Source organism: Ursus maritimus, unplaced genomic scaffold, assembly GCF_017311325.1.
Source record: "Ursus maritimus isolate PB19 unplaced genomic scaffold, ASM1731132v1 scaffold_19, whole genome shotgun sequence".
Lineage (NCBI taxonomy): Eukaryota > Metazoa > Chordata > Mammalia > Carnivora > Ursidae > Ursus > Ursus maritimus.
In genome coordinates this window covers 31,624,109-31,646,299 of record NW_024424341.1, presented here as the reverse complement: position 1 = coordinate 31,646,299, position 22,191 = coordinate 31,624,109, and the positions used below count along the sequence as shown (strand labels likewise).

The 22,191-nt window shown below is 45.6% G+C and overlaps 1 protein-coding gene and 1 long non-coding RNA gene across 2 annotated transcripts in view; one reads left to right on the top strand and one right to left on the bottom strand.

The window, feature by feature from the left end:
- WWOX (WW domain containing oxidoreductase) overlaps nucleotides 1-22,191 on the bottom strand; it is a 923,493-nt gene that overhangs the window by 390,802 nt on the left and 510,500 nt on the right. The gene's annotated exons all lie outside the window — the stretch shown is intronic.
- On the top strand, nucleotides 17,196-17,742 carry LOC121103440. Its single transcript, XR_005835637.1, has 2 exons — nucleotides 17,196-17,241; nucleotides 17,299-17,742. It is a non-coding gene; the product is annotated as an uncharacterized LOC121103440 (long non-coding RNA).

The window sequence follows — 22,191 nt, the reverse complement described above, 5'->3', positions numbered from 1 at the left end:
GGTACGTTCTTAACCTCTAGCGACCCCAGTTTCTTCACCGAGAAAATGCAAGTGGCAGGGATCGCTGGCCAGCACCGAATAAATGGCAGGGGCTGGGGAGCCAAACGTGTGACCACACGGGCTCAGGGAAGGCTGTGCCTATACCAGGTAGAGGAATTGAGACTTGATGTGGCAGGAAGCTGGGGGCTGCTAAAGCTTTGAGAAGAAATGTGAGTTTTGTTCTTTCCTTAACTGATGACTTCAGTCAAGTCATCCTGTGGGCTTTCAGGCTGAGAAGCCAGTTTTACTTTTTATCTCCTCTGTAATTCATATTTTCCACCTTGCATTCAGGTAATAGAAATGCGGTGTAGCCCACGGCCCTTCCTCATCGGGTCCCTCCTTGCCTTCTCATACAATGCTCATGCGGCTACTCAAAATAAACAAATACGAACCAAAAATCGTGGTCAGCTTCTCAGACCCACCCTGCAATTTAGAGCCTAGGAGCTTTGTAATCCCTGTTCCTTCTGCTTATTATGCTCTTCCTCAACCCCCTTCTTCTTTTAGCAAACTCCTGCGCAGGCCTCCAAGCCCAGTTTAAACGTCACCTTATTTGTGTCAAATACCCCTTTACAGTGCTCTGATAGCACACACGGCTTTCTAAATCCTCATATTTATCATACCGCCTTCAAAACATCTCTTACTTTTCTAATTTCTCCTCTAAACATTGTCTCTTGAGGGCAGCTGAGTCCTAACCATCTTAGTATCTCCTTAGCGTGTAGCACAGGGCAAGATGTGGACAAGTTTGTTGGTGCATGAGTGAATGAAGGGTAGAAAACACCGCTTCTTTTCTACGATAACAGAAGATGGCAGTGTGGCCTCTGAGGGAAAACAGGGATTAGGACCACTATTCCCCTTCTCAACTCATGACTGCCACTGTACACCCAGAGAGGAAAGACGCCCTTTGCTCTCCTGGGCGGGAAGAGTGGTCCTCCTTTGCCAGCCTCCGCCTTGCCTGGGAATTGATAAGGATCAGGGACGGACTTGGGGTGTAGCAGGAATCTTCTTAGACCCCTGTGGCCCCAGGACACATGCTCAGGTGTCTCCTCCAAGGAGAAAGGTGGCTGGTGCAGTTCACTTCCTGCTCATGAGCCCGGGGCACTTTGTGGACTTGGGAGACACTAAGCAGGCCCCTTCTGTTTTCCCAGAAGCCAGGACCCTGTCCTTCCTCTCTTTGGGACAGCCAGGAAGCAGTCACAGCCTGAACAGACTCCAAGCTGGGGAGCCCCCTCGCGCTTACCGTGAACCCGGACAGTCACAGCAGCGGCTGCTCACTGGACAATTTCAAACGAACCCCCAAAGTTTCACAAGAACCCCAGATACAAAAGAGATGAAGGATGGAAACTCACACGATAAGCCAAAGTGAAAACAAAACCGTGTCACCAAACCCCATGTGAACTGAAACCACAGGGCAGAGTGCTCTGACTCTCCAGACACAAACAGTTTGACCTGCGAGTGAGTCACCAGCATCACCAGAACAAGGCTAGGGAGAGAAGGCCCACTTTGACAGGGGTTCAGTCCTGGTGTTGCAGGGACCCTCGGTATTTTCCATTCCCTAGAGATTTGAGTAGAAGGAAAGAAAGCATTTATGAAGCACCTCCCCTCTCCCATAGGCTCCAGTCAGCGATGTAGATAGAAACATGTAGTAGGTTTTCACAATAACCCTGTCTAGGAAAGAACACAGATCAGCCAGAGCTGGAATTTGGGTTCTTGCCTCCAGAAGTGAGAGTCATGGGAGCAGGAGCTTTTCTTGCTTTCCTAGAAGCCCCCAAACTGCTTTGATCATCGACCACTGCCGGCAAATTTAAATTTTAAGCATACCATCAAAAGTTGTCCACTTATTTATCTACAAATGATGTCTAATGCCACGAGATATGATATCACAAAACATTCAAAAAGTAGGAAATGAGATGAATTGAGATGCAAGTTAAATGTAAACAGAAGCTGCAATTTTTCTTTCACTTAGCACAGTTCAGGGGTCACAGGGCATCCAGATTAAAGAAAAATACAAGCTGCCCAGTTAAAACTGAGATACAATTTTGCTAAAAAATAATTGTGTGCTGTTTATCTTAAATTAAAACTTAAATGGGCATCTCCTATTTTTATTTGTTAAATCTAAAAAAACTAAGGGGCTAGTAAATGTTTTGTTAAAGGTCCAGAGTGAATATTCTAGGCTTTGGGGAATAGATGGTCTTTGTGGCTACTATTCAAATCTCCACTGCAGTACGAACATAGCCCCAGGCAAGTTCGACACAATGGGTATGGTGCCGTCCCAATAAAACTTTATTTATAAAAACAAGTGGTGGGATAGACTTGGCATGGGCCGTTGTTTGCTAACCCTACCCTAGTGGATCATTATGGGTACATCCCACTGAGGAGAACCCTGGCCTAAAAAAGAGGAGGGCCTGCATTTGCACAGTTCTCCAGCAACATGGCAGAAAAGAAAAACAAGTTCTTGTCTTGTGTTTTCTCTGGGGGTTGGGAGTGGGGGCTGGTGAGCAGCCGGAGGATGGTAATGACAACCTCTTGCATAACAAGGGAGCATAAAAGGAGTGAAAGCAGGAGCATATGTGCACTTCAAACACACGTGTGCACATCCACACGGAGGAACTGCTGTAACCAACACGCCAGCTCTGTGGACCTGCATTCGGTGTGTCGAACTAAATGCTTCCCCTGCCCCAATTACTAGCAATTCAATCGGCCAACTGGCAGCCATAACAGCGCATTAACCTTTTTGCCAAATCAATTCCACCAAGTCCCCTTCCAGCACTAAGAGAAATTAAATGGCACCCCCACGCCCAGGAGGAGGGGCATGCTCTCGGCTGCCATACATGTCGGAATCCCCTTCTGCACCTGCAGTCCTGAGCAGTGGCCTCCGCACCATCTAGAGCACCGGAAGCCGGCTCCCTGAGGCTCTTGCCCCGCCCCCTGCAGGCTGCTGGGGTGCAGAGGTCCAGGTAGATAGCCACTGCCAAGCACTATTAACAGAACCTTCGTCACAAAGCATGCAGCATTTGCTCTGCACCAGATGAGGCTGCTTGACTCAACTCTCAGGAGCCCCCTGATGGGTAATTTCACACAGAAACATGCGGGCACAGCGCACCTGTGAGTCACATCAGGATTTGAAGCATGCCTCGAGACCCCAACCCTTCCTGAACCCTTCTTTCAACTGCAGCTCGATGGCTGGGGCGTGTTTTCTAAGAAGCGGAGTTCCTACAAGATGAAGCTTTCTAACTCAGAAGCACGATGGGGCACGAGGGCTAATGCGGGGATGGCGAGTGACTGAAAGCAGTGGGAGGAGGCCGGGGCAGAGGTGATGCGGGGGGAGGCGGGCCAAGGTGGGACAGTGCGGGCGATACTTCAATACTTAGCTCCTGAAGCAGGGTCTTGTCTGGGGGACAGTTTGGAAGGAGTGAGTTGTCCAACTTCACTGAGGATGTGTGTGTGTGTGTGTGTGTGTGTGTGTGTGTAAGAGATGAACAATTCTCCTATTTTGTCTGACCCCAATTATTCAAAAACTCAGTCCTTGTTTCTTCATGTGTAAAAAGGGGTCTCTCCACACCCTTGCCAGCCCAGTCCTCTGTCCATCAGACCTACTCTCATGCAGCTCACTTCTACAGAACTTTCTCAGAGCTTGGAGGAACACTAGGATTGCTGAAGATGGGTAGTTTCCTTTCTGAAAGCACGTGGTCCCTGGTCACTCCTCGGTAATTGTTACCTAAACATGGTCCTGCTGTTCTCCAAAGGTGAGTGTGGAGGCAAAGGTCTGGCTACCAAAACCTGCTATGACCAGCTTGCTCTGACCGGGCTAAGCAAATGTCCTTCCTTGAATTACCACAAGAAAGATCTTCAGGGTATGTATTCATTCAACAAACACTTCTGGAACCAGGTACATAAGCATCCGGAAGAAGAGTTACAGCCTTAGCCTTGGGGAGGTCCCATGTGGCTGGGAAATCACCAAGGGCACAGAGGTCACCTTTGGCCTGCCCCAAGCCTCCATGACTTCTCAGCCGTGGACTAGGATGCCAGGCCTCGTACTTGAGTCCCGTGTTAGAGAAAGTACAGTCAACCAGGAAGCCATGGCTCCTAGCCATTGAGTTGTGTCCCATCATCCTATGTCTTCCTAGGGCCAGGACTCCATTGGTGATACAGGACACGGCATTTAGGGGACCCAGACACGAGGGCAAAGAAACAGCACGGTCTAACGGGCACAAAACCATGGAGAGTGGGATAACGTCTAGAGGAAAGTTCCTGTCCAACCCTACCTCCTGACCTTCAGGGTGAGGGCAGGGTGGCAGCATGATCAGGGGCACAGACTCCAGGACCAGGCAGCCCTGCTCTGAGCCCAGCTGTGGCCTCTGCCCACATTGGCCTCTGTCAAACGGGCAGTCCCCCTGCCTCACTTCCTGCCCCATTTGGCTGGGAGAAGCAAATGAGATTGTGGTTGTGAGGAGGTTTCAAAGCCTTGAAGCATAATAAAAAATGGGAGGGAGTGTGAAGGGGCCAGACAAACAAGTAGCCGTTTTATACAAACGTGCACCTATCTAATACAAGTGAGAAAAATGCAGATCCTTTTATATTAATAATATTCCAGTCGTCCCAAAGCGGTGGAAATCTGATTATTTAAAAATTCCCTTTACATCGGGGCGCCTGGGTGGCACAGCGGTTAAGCGTCTGCCTTCGGCTCAGGGCGTGATCCCAGTGTTATGGGATCGAGCCCCACATCAGGCTCTTCCGCTATGAGCCTGCCTCTTCCTCTCCCACTCCCCCTGCTTGTGTTCCCTCTCTCGCTGGCTGTCTCTATCTCTGTCGAATAAATAAATAAAATCTTAAAAAAAAAAAAAATTCCCTTTACATCATGACATCTCATTGGCCAAGTGCAGCCAGATTTTGATTTGTAAAGCCCAGAGTCATACATAGGGATAATCTTCAGATTACCAGTTATACATAAATGCTGATTTTGTGTCCAATTATTTATAATAACGCAAAGGCAGCAATGACAATGCTTTTTCTCACCCGGTGGCAAGAGCACACTTCATATATAATATTAGGAAGGAGGACACTTATCTTTTCAGCGCCAGCAGCTCCTGAAAGTTTGAAATGGCTGCAGTCTCCTCTCTGACAACCTTCTGAACTTTTATGAGTCCGACACATGTGAGGGCTTAAAAATGTCACTTTTACGAAATAGAACTGTTTTTCAGAAAGACATAATCAGAACCTCTAGCTTTCTGGCAGGTGGCAGCTGCCACTTAGGAGCCCACCTGGAGTTGCTGAAGGCCACACAACCCAGCGTGGCTCTCTGACAGTGAGGTCCCCACTTCATTAGAACTCGCAGAATCACATTAGCACCTTTCTCCTGGGGTGGGGAGATGGATTAAAAGCAATAAATACTGATAAAAGGAACTGACTGACAGCGAATGTGTGGCCTTGGGGAGGGACAGGTGAGGGGAAGGGGTGACCCAGAGACAGCCCACCTAGGATGCGCCCCAGGGCCTTACAGGCGTCTCTTCTGCAAACGCTCTGTACCAGTCTCTGCACGACGGAAGCGCGGTGAGGAGAAACAAAGAGAGTCAGCAAAGGAGCGAGCAATCATCTATGATACCTAGAGTTTTCTACCTTTTTCTCCTCTAATAGAATCCAGTAAATTTAATTACATTGAGGCCTCTACCATCATTCTGCAAATCTAGTCTCTGCTCTCGAATCTGTTTTATGGGCCTCTGTGACTAAGGCAATAATAAAATGTACAATAAATATATGAGAAACATTGTGAACTATGGATAATCATACAGTTGAGTACATGTCCGGTTTTGTGTATGAAAAGAGAAGGTACCAAAGACGGCTGAGGAGAGAGCAAAGGGGACCGGCTAGAAGGGGGGAAGCAGAAGATGCTGGTGCTGCAGTGAGATGGTATCTCATCAGCCACTGTACCATCTCCCAGTTTTGTGACCTTCTCTGGGGAAGTATCCTTGGCCAATGTCTTTGCTCACCTCGCCAGAGACACCTGGGAAGGTGAGGCCCCCACCAGGGGATGGGCTATAGCTTCGTGATATGGGGGTTTGATAGCCTGGCCCTCTGGTCTCTAGGCGGAGCAACTTTAAGGTGCAATTTACACACCAGAGCCCCCCAAGCCTTAGGACAAAGGTAAGCATCACTCGAGGTCACATCTTCTTGTGACTCCTTTCGCCCCTCCAACTTTGTTTTCCTCACACATTATTTCTGAGAACACTCCCTCCATCAAGTATGTGCAACCAAATCCCTGTCTCAGGCTCTCCTCTGGGTGACTCAAGCTAAGAGTGTTCAAAAAAAAAAAAATCAATAAAAGCCAGAATCTCTTTATTACCAGGTGTTTGGCAGGGAAATTGAGAGGGTCCATCTACCAAGAGGTAAGAGGAAGAGATCAAGTGGGTACAGAACTTAGAGGTCGACAAAATGTGTTCAGACCCCTCGTCCAGTGGTGCATGGAATCGGTAGCGTACGGAGCGTCCTGTGATTCACAAGGCCTGGGTCGGACATGGCCAGCATGTGGGGATCCGGGCTCTAGTCCACTGACATTCTGTGAAGTCCGAGACCATTGGTGCCATGACAGAACGGGACTGGTGCACAGGGCACGTACTGCAGGAGCTGAGGAAGGCACGGTGACTCTGTGAGAAGATGAAGGGGCTAAGGACAGGGCCACAGCCTGCTTTCTCCTCAAGCACAAAGCAGGTCCATGCCTGCAGACCCTACTACATATGTGCTCTGAAGACCCATATGGCTGACCATAAAATTGGAATGTTTATAGTTAATATGTGAATGACTCCTAGAATCAAAGCACCTCAAAGCACGATATTGCCTCTGTATTAGTCAGGGCTCAACAGAGAAGTAGAACTAATAGGAAGGAGATTTTATATAACTATATATATATATATATATATAGATATATAGTTATATATATATATATATTAACTATAAGAAATTGTCTCATGCAATTATGGAGGCTGCGACACCCCCAAATCTTTTGTTGGCAAGCTAGAGAGCCAGTGGCGTCAATTCCACTCTGAAAGCAGACAGGCTTGAGGCTCAAGATGAGCTGGCATTTCAGTCTGAGTCCAGAGGCAGAAAAAGACCAATGTCCACCTCAGGAACTCAGGCAGGAGGAGTTCTCTTTTACTCCTGAGAGGGTCAACCTTTCCTAATATCTCAGCTGATGAGATGAGGCCCACCCACATTTGAGAGGGTGATCTGATTTATTCAGACCACAGATTCAAATGTTAATCTCATCCCAAAACACCCTCACAGACACACCCAGAACACTTTTTGGCCAAACAGCTGAGCACCCCATGCTCAGTCAAACTGACATATAAGATTAATCATCACAGCCTTAGTTACATATAAACCGGCTCTGCCCCCAGCTCAGCTAGTTCAAGGACCTTACGTATTTCCCAAATAGGTACAGAGATGGCTACATTCGCTAGAAATGTCAGCCAACAGCCCTTTAGGAATGCAAAAGACAAATAGGTTCATTAACACCACAAATATTTATGAAATTCTGATTAGGAATATAATGGGAAAGGTGTTATAGGCAAAATAGGAATACAAATATTGAAGATAAATTTAAGACCCATGAGACTACACTCCTGAGACATATATGGAGGGGAAAAAATACGCTCTTCAATTCTCTTACAATCCTTGCACTGAACGTAAACAAGGGTCTCGTTTTGGTGCACCTTTAACGCCTAGCACTTCAGAATCGCTGGCAATCATGAGGATCTAACTAGAATTCAATACCACTGTTTTGTTTCCTTTATATTTATTTTTATGAATATTGTGTATTTATGACAAATGATACTTCTCTTCCATTTACATTAGAAATACAAAATTTTCCTTATAAATAGCTTCACGTAGTAATCTAAGTATATATATAAAGATAAGTTGAAAGCAAAAAATATGACAGACGAACAAATAGGCCAACCACTGTGAAGGGGGGATAAAAATGACGCTTGGGAAACACTGTCTTACTTTATTAATATGTGAAAACTAAAAAAAGGGGGAGGAGGGGTAGGTAAAGAAACCGGTCCTGAAAGTCTAGCAAGAAAAGATGGGAAGAAAATAAATAGCCATCTATTCAAGTTCGTAATGACACAAAAAAACGCCACCTCTCTACTCTTGCTAAAACATTGTACTACTTCTCAAGAGGGGAGGGCATCAAACCTAATGGAGGCAGCTCCTAAGCACTTGCTAAGAATTACAGAAACAATTACTTCTACCTGCCATAGATTCAAAAGCCATAGGGAAATAGGCCAGCTCAGGAGTATCTAAACTAATTTCCATTGATTTACTTCTATTTTATTTAAATTAACTAAAGGATTTGAGCCAAAGTTCCTTAAAGTCAGATATGCCCATACGATATCCAGGTGGTTAATTAAGTGTAAAGTTTTAATTTCTGATAAAAAAAAATTAGCTAAGAATATTGATGAGAGTGTATTCTAGGTGTTAAATCTCTGTACCAAATTATCCCCAAACTTAGAGGTGTAAGACGACCACTTATTCTGTTCAGGCACTCTGTGAGTCAGGAATTTGAACAGGGCACCAAGGGGATAGTCTCACATTTGGAAGGTGGAATCATCTGAAGGCTTGGTCATTCCTTTCACGTCTGATGGTTGATGGGGCGTCAGTTCCTTCCCATGGGGGCCTCTCTGTGTGGTCTCCACGTGAGCTAGACCGAACTTCCTTACAGCATGGCGGCCAGGTTCCAAGGGTAAGCATCCCATGAGTGAGACAGACCCAGATGGAAGCAATATATCTTTTACCACCTAATACCAGAAGTCCCACAATGTCCCTTGTACCACATTCTAAACAGGTGGAAGCGAGTCCGTAAGAGTAGCCTAGACTCAAGGATGGAAGGATAGGATTAGGCTCTACCTTTCATTGGGAGAATGTCAAAGAAGTTACAAGCAGCCAGACAGATGTTCAATAACAGGAAAACTGCCTCTGCACCCCGGCCTTATCTCCCTCTTCTTACAAACGTCCCAAATGATCATCACGGTCCTTAACGACATGCATTGCTACCTGAGTGCCAAGTTGGAGGGCTTTGTGCTGCCTCTTCTCAGTTTCAAGGTACTGACCCTTCACAACCAAAAAGGCCCAAAGAAATGAGAAGGAAAAGTAGGTGAGAAAGAGAAAGCCAAGGATCAGAGAAAGAAAGTAGGAACTGACAGAGAGAAAACGGACAGAAAGAACAACAAGTCTATGTTGTGACCACGGATGTTCAAAGGAATCCTTGCCAGAAAGATGCCCCGAGGAGACACAGCATCAGCATGCGTCTCTGAAGTCCCACATTCTATAAAAAGGTCTGGGAATCACTGAGCTATATCTTAAAAAGCAGAGCACCTGGAGCCTGAATGAGAGCGTGCCTCTTGGCTCCAAGCTGTAACCTCAGCTCTACCGTGGGACCCGCCATGCCACCATGTAAGCGTCAGACCCGGTCTCTAACGAACTTAGGCAATAAGATATCAGGCAACGGAAGAGCTACATGAAAAGAGACAGTAGGGACTCCTGGGGCTTATTCAGCTCAGTCAAGCCAGATTCATTAAAAAGGAAAAAAAAAAATTAAAAACACGCAACTTCCTACCAATGATAGCAAATAATTTCAACAGCTTCTTAAAATAACACCAAACATCACGTGTCGGATGCTAAGCGGCGGCACCATCCATGGTGCTGCAGCTGCTCTGATACTGTAAGTCGGGGGCTTCGTTAATGACGATAATTTGTTATTCCAGGGGGAACAAACAGAGTGATTGGAATTTTGTAATCACTGCCCAGTTTCTGTATCTCCTGTGGTTACTGAGTTCCCAGGATTCATGAATTCCTGGCGGTTCTCTAATGGAGCGTGCTTCCCACATCCTATACGATAAGCCAAAAGAGAAGACTGACTGTGCTCTTTTCCTAAAAGCTTTCTTTCTCCTGGACTCACGTGAATGAGTCCTAAGAAAATCTTTGTTATGGAGTTGGTGTGCTTAGCATGGCCAGCACATGGATCACAAAAAAATGTTGGAAGGAAGGACGGAAAGAGGGGAGGGACAGCGGGCAGGGAGGGAGGGAGGAATGGATCTGAGGTGCTAGGCTTGTCATTAAAACCATCCTGACATATATACTTTTTGGGAAGCAATTTGACAATATGTAACCAGAGCCTTAAATCAAAACAAAACTTAAGTTTATATTCTTGGCCCAAGTAGTTCCATTCCCACAATGCTAAGAATTCCTCAAAAACAGACAAAATGGAAGCGTCCTAAGTGACTATGTTGTTTACCACACGGAAAAATCTGAAGCAGAGGAATGTCCGAGCAGGCGGTTGGCGACCTGTAAGTCTCACAGGATTACTAAGGGGGAAGCTGTGACTCGACCAGGTCTGGGTCTGGCATTGCCCTGCACCTGTTTCCATTCACAGTCTTGTTCAGACCTACTGGAGTCCTGTGGGTTTGGCACCACAGCGGTTTCACTATCAAGGGAGACGCATTGCATGGCAGGCTCAGGGGTCAAAACCCTGGGTTCAGATCCTGCCCCTGCCCCTCAGCAGCTGAGTGACTCTGAGCATCGGCCCCAGCCTCCGTATGAGTTTCCTGGGGCTGTCTAACAAATCACGACAACTGGGTGGCTTCAAACAACAGAAATTCATTCTTTATTCTCTCATGGTTCTGGAAGCCTGGAGTCCAAAATGAAGGTGTCATCAGGGCAGTGTTCCTGCAAAAGCCTTTAGGGGAGGACCTGCCCCTGCCTCTTTCAGCTGGGGGTGGGGGGCTCCAGGAGGTCCTGAGCTTGTGGCCATATCACTCCCTCCCTGCCTGGTGGTCACCTGGCCTCCACTTCTCCTCTTCTCTCAAGTCTCCCCCCGCCTCTTTCTGACAAGGACACTTGTCCTTGCAATTAGGGCTCACCTGGATAATCCAGGAATATCTCCTCCTTTCAAGATCATTCACTTGATTACACCTGCAAAGACCCCTTTTTCCAAACAAAGGCACATTCACAGTTTCCAAAAACGAGGGCATGGATGTTCTTTTGGGGGAGCCACCATGCAACCCACTACACTCTTGCTGAGCCAAATTTTAGTCCCCACCTCCCTGCACTTGGGGAGGTCTAAATGAGGTGACCCAGGCACCATTTCTATTCTTTCTGTGACTTCCATGTTACAAAGAGGAAACTGGGTTACAAGAAGGTCCAAGTGGCAGATTTAAGGCCCCACAGCCACTTAGCAGATGAGTCTAGATGGGGACACACTGGCATGGAGTTAGTTATCTTCAAAGGGAAGGTTAGTTCCCCTCTTGGAATTGGAAAGAGTAAAGGCTGGAAGATTCTGGAGACCACGTAGACCAGCAGTTCTCAAAGTGAGGCCCAGGAACCCTATCAGAGGCTCTGTGAGGTCAGCACACTTTTCATAGCCATGCCAAGATGTGACAGAACACTTTTCATAGCAATGCTAAGATGTGATCTGACTGATTTTTTTCCCTTCATTTTCTTACAAGTAGACGTAGAGTTTTCCGGAGGCCACAGGACACGTGATATCGCAACAGACTGAATGCAAAAGCAGATGTGAGAGTATGGCTGTTTTCTATAAAGCCAAGTATTAAGGAGATTTGCAGAAATATATAATGACGCTACTCTTCTCACTCTTTGTTTGAAAAGGTACTTGCTTTTCATAAAAATGTTATTCATGATTTTTAAATGAATAAATAACAATGTAATTGCTTTCTATTTTAATTGCTAATATGACAAGTAACAACAGATATAATCCACATAAGCAAAAGTTCCTTGGGGTTCTAGATAATTTTTAAGAGTCCTGAGTCCTGAGACCAGAGTTTGGGGACTGCTGATGCAGACCAAGGCCAGTGCACAGTAGGACGCACTCTCTACCCTTCCTTGTCTTGCCACCAGGCAGCCATACAGGAGTGACTCCTGTTTCTGCCTGTGTCCTGTCCCAGGTTCAAAGTCCTCTCCACCCAGCACTACTAGTAGTCAGGGCTCTTTCCATTGCTAGTGAGAGACACTTGGCAGAAGCAAAAAAAAAAAAAATAATAATAATAATAATTATGAGAAAGACACAGGAGATTGCACAGAATTGCAGCAAAAAGTTCAGGAACTACAAGAGCAGCCCCAGGGATCCCCAGGGACCGGCACCCCGGACTCAAGTCTTGTTTGCCCCCCGCCCCCATCTCTCTCATCTCTGCATTCGGCAGGATTGCGGAGGGATGAGAAACGTGTCCCCTGCAGCTCTGGGGTGATGTCTTTACATCTCCAGGACCAGAGGTGTAAAGGTGCTTCTGATGAGCCTCGCTGTCCACATACCATGGATGCACAGAGGGGTCTCTCTTGAGACAAACACCCACATCTGTGGCCGAGAGCCTGTGGCCACGTGGCCTACTTGAAATATGAGGCAAACAAATTCTCAATGAAGATGCTGGTCTTAAGACAAGAAGGGGAAAGCACGCCAGGATGACAAAAACCACGAATGCCCTCCGCTGTGCTCAGACCGGCCTAACCAGTAGGTCCACGTGAGCCACACAAATGATCCCCCGTGGCCATTTCTATTTCAGGTCCACCTCCCTCACCCTCATCTTACAGATGGAAAAACAGTGTCTTCTGTTTCCACAAAGCTATTCTGGACTAGCTCTTCATGGCCTCATGCAACTACCACAACAAAGGGAGATAAAACCACGGCATACCCTGGTACACAGAATACACAGACTAGGATCTTCTTTATACAAGTAACTGGCTTGGCTGGCCCCCATTCTCCATCAGTTTAGCCACCATCCCTCAAAAGAAATAAAAAGCAATACCGTGTACCAAATTATGATCATACAAAAGGGAACTTCAGCTAAAGAACCACCCATTTCATACCAACGGAGGGTTAGCAAAGGCAGAGTCTGGGAGAAATGGGCAAAGAGAAACGAAGAATTCACATATGAGCACTTGTCCAATCCATTCATAAATGCCCACTATGGGAACCTGAAGTAGATTTGTCTCTCGGGGCTTGGTTCTAGAAAGAACTAGGAACCAGGTAAGTGATCCTGTTTCCCTCTTTGCGTACCCTGCTAGGAAGCTCAGATTCCACCTTTCCCTGGTTTACAGGCCCTTCTGACACACTTATTTTATGAACACACGTATTTTATGAACTACCCTTGGTCTTCACTTTGTGTTGTGTTTCCTACTCTTATGCTACCTTCCCTGGATCTCTCTATTTCCCCCTGACCTTTTTAATATCCTTGTTGGTTACTCCAACGCTTTTTACTAACACTGCGAAAACAAATAGCTCTTTCCTATATTTCCTCATTACATGTCCTTAATGCGCCTACGTGTTTAATGACGAGATGAGGCTGACTGACCAAGCAGCCATGAGAAAGCCCCGCATATCTAATGCAACCTCTATTTTCCCATGAAGACTGCGTTAGCAGCTGTGGGGGACCAAGGCTCGTGTGCCCCCATCTCCCTGTGTGCAGCTGTTGTGGAGACCAGCCCACCAAGGAGCTTTGCCCAGGAGTTAGTGCACTTAGTGATCTGACGCGGGAAAGGCCCAGCACAGAAGGGTCACAGAACCTGAGGGTCTGCTCTTCCCTCACTTCATGCCTACGTCGAAGCCCTCAAAATCAGAATACAATACATAATAGGATCACGGATCCCCTTAGTGAAGCTCGGTTAATGCACTGATCTCCACAGAACTAACTAACAAAGCAAAGGATGGGTGGGGAGGGGAGGCAACGGGGTGCAGTGTTAGCAAGAAAAAACAGAAGACAAAACAAAAGACTGCTGGGCATTCCCAGATAATAAGAAGTCCGAGGAGCCCTAGAGGCTGTGGATATCTCATGGTGGCTGTCAGGGGACAGGACAGAGCCCGAACTGGCTCTAACGCTAATAGGTGCTCCCAGAACACGGTGCTCCTCAAGGGCTCACGCCAGAGCTAACCCGTGCCCAGGTGCTAGCTGCAGACCCTGAGATACAGCACTGGCGGAAAGATGGGAGTGTCTGACTGTGTAAAGCACTGGGCTCCAGGCACTGCGTTAAGTGCCCTACATGCATCGTTTCCCCGGTATTATTGGCTCCATCTTTCAGATCAGGCAAGATCAGCCGCGGCCATGCTGGTATCCTGTCCAACGACGAGATGATGCCAAACATGCTGGGCAGAGATTCAGGCCCAGGAATGATACACTGAAGTCCTGATTCCCACTATCTGTAAATGTGACCCTATTTGGAAAGAAGGGCTTTGCAGATGATCAAGTTAAGATGATACCATACTGGAGTAGAGAGGGTCCTAATCCAAAGACTGGTGTCCTTACCAAAAGAGGATAAAAGACAGAGACCCACAAGGATAAGGCCATGAAATGACCAGGGCAGAGACCGAAGTGACATGTCTCTAAGCCAAGGAACACCAAGGACTTCCAGCAACACCAGAAGCTGAGAAACGCATGGAACAGACCCTCCCTGACAGCCTTCACAGACAGCAGGGTCCTGCCAACACCTTGATTCAGGACTGCTAGGCTTCGGAACTCAGAGAGGATGCATTTCTGCTGTTTTAAGCAGCCTAGGTTGTGGTACTTTCCAAGGACAGCCCTGGGAGACCCATACAGGCCATCAAAGCAGAAAGCACCTGTGAAATACCTACTGCCCGGGCTCTTCACTAGGTGCTCAGCCTCCTGAGATGCAAAAGGGAACAAACAAAACACACCGTTACCCTTGAGAAACTCTTAGTTAGGGGAAAGAAAGGGGGGTGAGATATGTCTGGAAAATTCCATACACACATAAAAGCTCATCAAATCATTTTCACTGTTCCCCAGAAAATGTCTCCTTGAGGGGAGCAAGAAATGGTTGTGTCATATTTATTCAGAGCTTGCAGAATGTGGTTTTCAAGCCCAAGGGCACTGAGAAGATTTCAACGTAAGCCGAGGGGGAAACTGCACAGAAATGCTTTCCCAGCTCCAGGGACGATCATCATTTCGCCAGGGACTTGACAGGAGTGCGTCTGCTTGTCCACATTCCCAGAACCAAGGGGCTTTGACCCACCCCACTGAATAACATAACGACATGCTGATAACTCTGATAATTTTTTATAGAGACAATGCTCATTGTGGGTATAACATGCTAAAAACTCTTTGCTTTAACTTCTTCTGGACGAGGGGCATGAATGAAGGAAAGAAAGATCATTCTCAGGAGCTGTTGCTAAAAGTTATGTCCTGAAAACTCTCTTGTTCTCCGAGAACACAGGAAAAGCTAAGCTGCAAGTTATTGCAAATATAATAGAATCCAATCGAAATTTATTTTCTCAACCGGGACTTTGTTCATTGCTGTAAGCAGAGCCCCAAGAAGAGTGTCCAGTCTGTGGCAGGCACTCCCTAAAGACTTAATTCCAGATTATAAATGAAGGGGTGTGTTCCAGAAAAGGAGGATGCAGCAAAGACAGGCTAGACTTTCACTGAACCCATTTCCTTCCTGGACACCCTCAATTCTTACCAGTGGAATGAGGGTAGACATGAGGTATGCTGCTTCCAGGCCTGGCCCACAGAACAACCCTATGCTTCTACATTTCCTCTCCTTCCTTTTCTGCTGAGCCTGGATGAGAGGGTCCCTTGCAGGGCCCTAGGAGGATTGGTGGCGAAACTCCTGGAGAGAGAAAATCCACTTCTCTGAATGACCCACAACAGACTATGACCACAGCTATAAAGAAACCCTTATATTAAGGATTAAATGTGAAACCACTGAAACTTTGGAGTTTTCTGTTACATCAACTAGCTTACTCTGTCTGATACACGGAACAAAGAACAAATCCCATTTTTGACGTTAGCAGAGACAGAAAAGCAGTAAGTAACTGTCAGGTGTGACCCCAGAGGGAGTGCCAATGGCCAGATTGGCTGTGGACATTACTGAGAATCCCTGAGAAACAGACAAGGGGATGCTGGCTAGGGGTAGAAGGTCTGGGAGAAGCAGGAAAGAAAAAGACGGAAGGAGGGAAATGTGCAGAGAAGAACAAGGAGACAGATCTATCTTCTGCTTTATGTTCGTTATGTTCACTTATAACCCAGCCTGGTGCAGTCCAGGCTTCCTAGAGTCACCAGTACCTCTCCTGCTCTCCTGCCTCACACCACACAGGGAAAGTTTTTAGCAAAGCCCACTTTGACAAATATGGGAAAGAAATGGGAAATGAGAAAAGACACCCAAAGCTTTCTTGCTTCTATGTCTTATGGCGCTGGGTTGTTTAAAATCTTCCCAGGTTAACTTGCTGCCTGTGTTGAGAACCACTGGTGTAGAGGGCACCTGAAACGTAAGACAATAAGAGGCCTGGCTGGCTCAGTTGGTAGAGCCTGTGACTCTTGATCTCGGGGCCCTGAGTTCAAGCCCCACAGTGGGTGTGGAATTGACTTAAAAAATAAAAATAAACAACAAAATAAATGTCCTGTAGCTACTGAGAAGGTTTGATGATCATAGAAGGGTACTCAGCCCTCTACTTCCATTAACCATCACAAGCGGCAGGGGACGGGCTTTGCCTCGACTTTTCCTTGCTCCCCCCTAGTCTTCACAGACAGAATCCAGTTTAACCCAGATGCACACAATTCCCAGCTTCCTTGGCTCAGTTTCTATCCCTGTGCTTCTTGTTTAAAAAGATCATCGTTTCTTTAAATCTTGTTCCAGTTACGACCTCTACCTTCAACTCCTGCTTGTCTCTCCACTACGGTGACCACTGGTGGGCCCTCATGACCCTCAGACACACACCACAGCCACTGGAATGGCTCCTTGCTTCGTGCTCCCACTGTGTCCTAAGAAATAAAACCCGCTGGTGGCTTCCAGTCGGCCACTAATTACTGGTACCTCCTATGTGGGGGGTACTGGGACGTTCAGACGTTCTCTCTCTCATCTGACCCTCAGACATCTCCATGAGTTCGACTCTGTGATCAGTGCCATGGTACAGATGAGGAAACTGAGCCCGAGGGGACTGATTAAAATTGCCCAAAGTCACGCCACGTAACCAGAAGTCTCAGAGCTGCCCCTGGACCACAAGTCTGCCTGACTATGGAGTCAGTGGCCATGACCCTTCCAAGAGGCTGTGGTCAGTACGTCTGTCCCCATGCCTTATCTGCCACCTCTGCTGGAAAGACAGGGAGTACACCCCATGCAGGCTGCTTCCTCAATATATATATATATTTTTTTTTTTTTTTTTTTGCAAGTCTGGGCCTGCAGACTCAGTAGGTGTTGAATGAATAAACGAATGAATCATTCTAAATTCTGATGGGACCAGAGCAGTAGGTGTTGAATGAATAAACGAATGAATCATTCTAAATTCTGATGGGACCAGAGCAGTAGGTGTTGAATGAATAAACGAATGAATCATTCTAAATTCTGATGGGACCAGAGCACGTATAATCATCATCCTAATCAACACGCATGCGGGAAGATAAAGAATTGACCAAAACTGCAGTTTCTTGGGACGCCTGGGTGACTCAGTTGGTTAAGCGTCTGCCTTTGGCTCAGGTCATGATCCCAGGGTTCTGGGATTGAGCCTCGCATCACTGGGCTCCCTGCTCAGTGAGGAGACTGCTTCTCCCTCTGCCCCTACTCCTGCTTGTGCTCTCTCTCTCTCAAATAAATAAAATCTTTAAAAGAAAAACTGCAGTTTCTTGATTTAAACACACACACACACACACACACACACACACACACTCACTCCAATATCTAAAGTGTCACCTTCTAGGAAAAAAGTGACTGGATCCTAATTTAATAGTTGACATAGTAGCTCCTTAATGGGCAACAAGCACCAAAGGTCAGTCACGTATACACAGCTGGGTTTCCTGGGATTGTAGTGAGAGCAAATACTCCAACTTCTATGCAGACGCTCATGTTCGCTCAGTATGCTTTATCCATCGGGGCAGAAAGTAGGGCCTCTTGTTTGTAGGAAAGGAGAAGGGAATATCTGTGGAGCACCTGCTCTGCGTCTGACACTGGGTATACCTTCTCTCACCAACCCCCAGGGCATCTCTGTGAGGGTGCAACTTAATATTTCAGAAAGGGCTCGGGCAGAGTAAGCTCTTTCTCTGAGGTCACACAGCCAGTGAATGGTGGAATCAGGCTTTGAACCCAGTACATATAGTGCATATTTCTAAAAGGAGTGGTTCAGACTGCCCTGAACTTAACATGTAGGGCTTCTAAAGAAGAGAAATGCTCTGTGTGCTCTCCCCAGCCCTCGGAGAACATGTGGTCAGTCAGCCTGACAGCTGAATAACATCTGGCCTCCAACATCCCCATGCAGTAATAACAACGATTGTTATCACCATACGGATTTTTTTAAAAGGAATTAACAAGGTAAATGTAAAAAGTATTATGATACATATAAAATCTGGAGGGGAATGGGAGATAGAATATTGAGGGGGAAAATCATTCTTTTCATTATGGAAAAATACTGTTTTTTTTCCATAGAGACACAGGGCATGTAAGTTAGACACGATGAGCTGTAAGATATTTATGGTACTTGCCAAATGAGAGACACAAACCATGTGGTCCCCAAATCAAGAACCACAGTTTAAGGAGATGCGGGGCTAAGAGATTTATATAAATATACATCTACGAGTGATCACCGATAAACTACCCCAATCACACCGACTAACAGGAGGCAGGCGCTGGCAACAGTAAATCCAAAAGCTGAAAGGGAGCTCTCCTGGCACGTCCTCGTCAGGGATCCTGAAGGCTTTTCCGCTGCTGGAGACAAGCTCTGGGTTTCATTCCGAGAACTGAGGGGAATGTACTTATCTTTCGGTTAGGACCAAATTAATTTTAATGCAGCTTTGTGGCTCCTGTTTAAACAGCTGTTTATTCTCTCCCCAAGAAATTATCTAATGTGCTTTTGGAGGCAGCCACTTGGACGCTGCTTGTATAACAGACTTGGGGAATAACCCTAAACCCTGCAAGAGACAAACAAGCAGAGGCCAGTGGAAATTTATAGCGTAACCCAAGCTTGCAGAATCATAAAACTCGGGTGTTTTCCTTAATATAGTCAGAGCCTCACATACAATTCAAGGGTCAAGAATCTGAAACATTGGCAGGCTTCCTACGACAAATATGGTGGTCTGAAATCCTAAACATCTGGCTCTAGTTCTCAAAGACACATTATAATAGCAGATTCTGAAGTAGAGTGACTGGTTCCTAAGGACTTTTCTAGAACAATAGTGGCATTTTAGGGGCGGGGGAAGAAAACAGAGGGGGAAAAAAAAACATTGCAAATCTTGAAACATAAAGTGAGGTACAAGGTGTGTGTGTGTGTGTGTGTGTGTGTGTGTGCGCGTGTGTGTGTGCATGTTAACAGATATGGCCACTGGCAAACAAAATTTCTTGGGAAAAGAAAGAAAATAATTTAGAAAGAGCCATATACCTGTCATGCTCAGACTATTATTAAGATTCTCTGTCTCACACTTGCACATAATCTTCAAGTCTATCAGAAAAATCACAGTGGGCCTAGAGTCTTACTGGTGGGGTCTAAAAGAAACACATCAATTTTCGAACACTAACAATTTTAAATTAGGACAAGCAGGAATATTGTTAGTAATACCGAGAAGCAAGAGGGAGGCATTTCAACTTGCAGAATAACAATACGATTAAATTGAAATCGTTGTTTTCCGAACACAGTCATTTTATAAAATGTACAGTAACGCTTTTATATGTAAATTATCTAAACTCAAAAAACCTTTCACTTTAAATTGAATTGAGACTAGCTTAAAGTAGAACACTTTGGTGAAAACGTGCTTAAAATGAATAAAACTGCAAAGTGAAACAAATAATATTTTGCAGAAAAATACTGCAAATAAATGTTAGGTTATTCTTTCTTTTTTGTTGTTGTTATTGTTTATTTGTTTTGCTTTTGATTGATGTGTGTTATACTACGAGAAACAGATAAAACTCATGCGTGCAAATTCATTTTTAACTTTGCTGCTGCTTAAAGTTAAGTGATATTTTCCAGTTGGTAAATTATAAATGTTACTAATACATTTCAGAGGAGGGACGTGTAAGTGAAAATATTATGAACCAGTGTAAAATAGGACAAACTAACTTATTTGAATAAAGATGCTTATTCCAACCTGTCCTTTCAATGCATCCAGGGGTTTCATTTCCTTTGTAAAAGGTCTTATTTAAAAAAACCCTTCTCCCGGGGCACCTTGGCGGCTCAGTCAATAAAGTATCTGCCTTTGGCTCAGGTCATGATCCCAGGGTCCTGGGGCTGAGCCCCACCTCGGGCTCCCTGCTCAGCAGGGGAGTCTGCTTCTCTCTCTGACTCTCCTCCCCACCCCAGCTTCTGCTCTCTCTCCCTCTCTCTTTCACACACACTCTCTCTCTCATAAATTAATAAAATCTTAAAAAAAAAAAAAAAACCCTCTCTCTTCCTTAATTAACAACATGCGTGTCCCCTGTTAGCATCTCATCCTGACGCTCTTCCTTGGTGGCTGTTACAACGTCTGCAGACCTTTTCAGTGCACGTGGGACCATCTCCCCAGTGAGACCGTGTGCTCTTTTAAGGCAAGATGGGTTATCTTTGGATTTTTGCTCTTTCCCTGAGCTGACACAACAACCTGATAGAAGATTTAGCATCTGGTGGTCTCGCAAGAACAAATAAGCAGGGACGGTTGGTGAGACTTTCAGGGGGCTGTCTCCTGAGAATACCCCTCCACCGTGATCACTCTCACTACGGTGATGGCTGGGGGCCAGGCACTGTGCTTAACACAATATGAGCAGAGACTTGGACAAATGGGCTTCGAAAGGAAAGTGGTTACCCACATAACCAAATCATGCGGAGTAGGGGGTTGGGGCTTGGATTTGAAACCAGGTGTGTATGATGGGAGGCTCATAATCGTAACCAATCCTCTTTAGATCTGCTGGACAGGAATTCTGCTCATCCATTCTTTCCCTCCACACTACTATTTTCTATAGTGCCTGGTACCTTACAGATTAAAAAAAAAAAAAGAGTGTCAGTTCAAGTTATTTCAGAAGAGCCCTGGATGATATTTTCCCCAAGTCATGGACCCTGACCATGGACCCTCCCTATCTCCCCCACTCTTCGGCTTAGCTCCTCAGGTCCCTCAAAGCCTTGTTTCATTTCTCCTTCAAATCAATCGACAGAACAGTTCCTGGCATAGAGTAGGGGCTTGAGAAATATTTGTCACCCAAATAAATACTTCCTTTACAAAAAAATCCTCCCTTTAAAAAAAAAAAAAAAAAAAAAAAAAATTCCTCACTAAAACTGGGAGTCTCCTGACCTATGTACCTTCTCCATCAAGACTATGACGAGAGGCAGAGAATTTATCAATGTATGTATTAATCAAACCATATTGCGACCAGTAGTAAAAACATGCTTTCCATCCAGGTATGGAAAACAGGCGGAAGCTACGCATCTAGTTTTAAAGTCTGACTACAGCTCTAAAGTTGGGGGAAAAATAATCAAATTCATTTAACTCCAAACACTGTAAAAACCCTGTGGTAACTCCTGAGCCAATCTTTTTTTTTTTTTTTTTTTTTTTTTTTTTTTTTTTTTTTTTTTGGCACTACAATAATTCTTTTATGATGGTATCCAGTGAGAATCCCTCATGGAATTTTCTCTTAACATGGAAATGCATATGGCCTCTGTGGTACAACAGCTGCGTAACTACATAATTGTTTACAAATGTGCAAAATAAGTACCCAAACCAATAAAAAATAATAACTCGGGCATCCATAAAGAAAAGATTCTATAAACATGCAATGGCCCATACTTTCTCTATAAATAACTGTTGAGGCAAAAATACAACTACCAGAACCCCTTATTTCAAATCCCTTTCCATAAAGTAAATAGCGTTGGCAGTCTGGCAGGCTAATACCATTGTGCTTTCCCAAGCGAAAATGCTTTTTTATTAACATTTATCATTTAGGCACCATTAAAGGAACTGCAGTAAAAGTGGATCCATTTACAATAAGACACTTGGTGTTGAGTCCACTATGTTCTGAATATGCTTCAAACCAGCACACGGTTTCCTGCCACCACAAGGAGGTGGGGGGCTACAGAAAAGGAAATACTAATATGAAGTGGTGGGGAGGAGGAAGGAGAAGAAAAATACGGATCCTTTCAAAGACGCTTCTAACTACTGCCCATCAGAATCCTCTGCTAGACCTGCCAGAGACCAG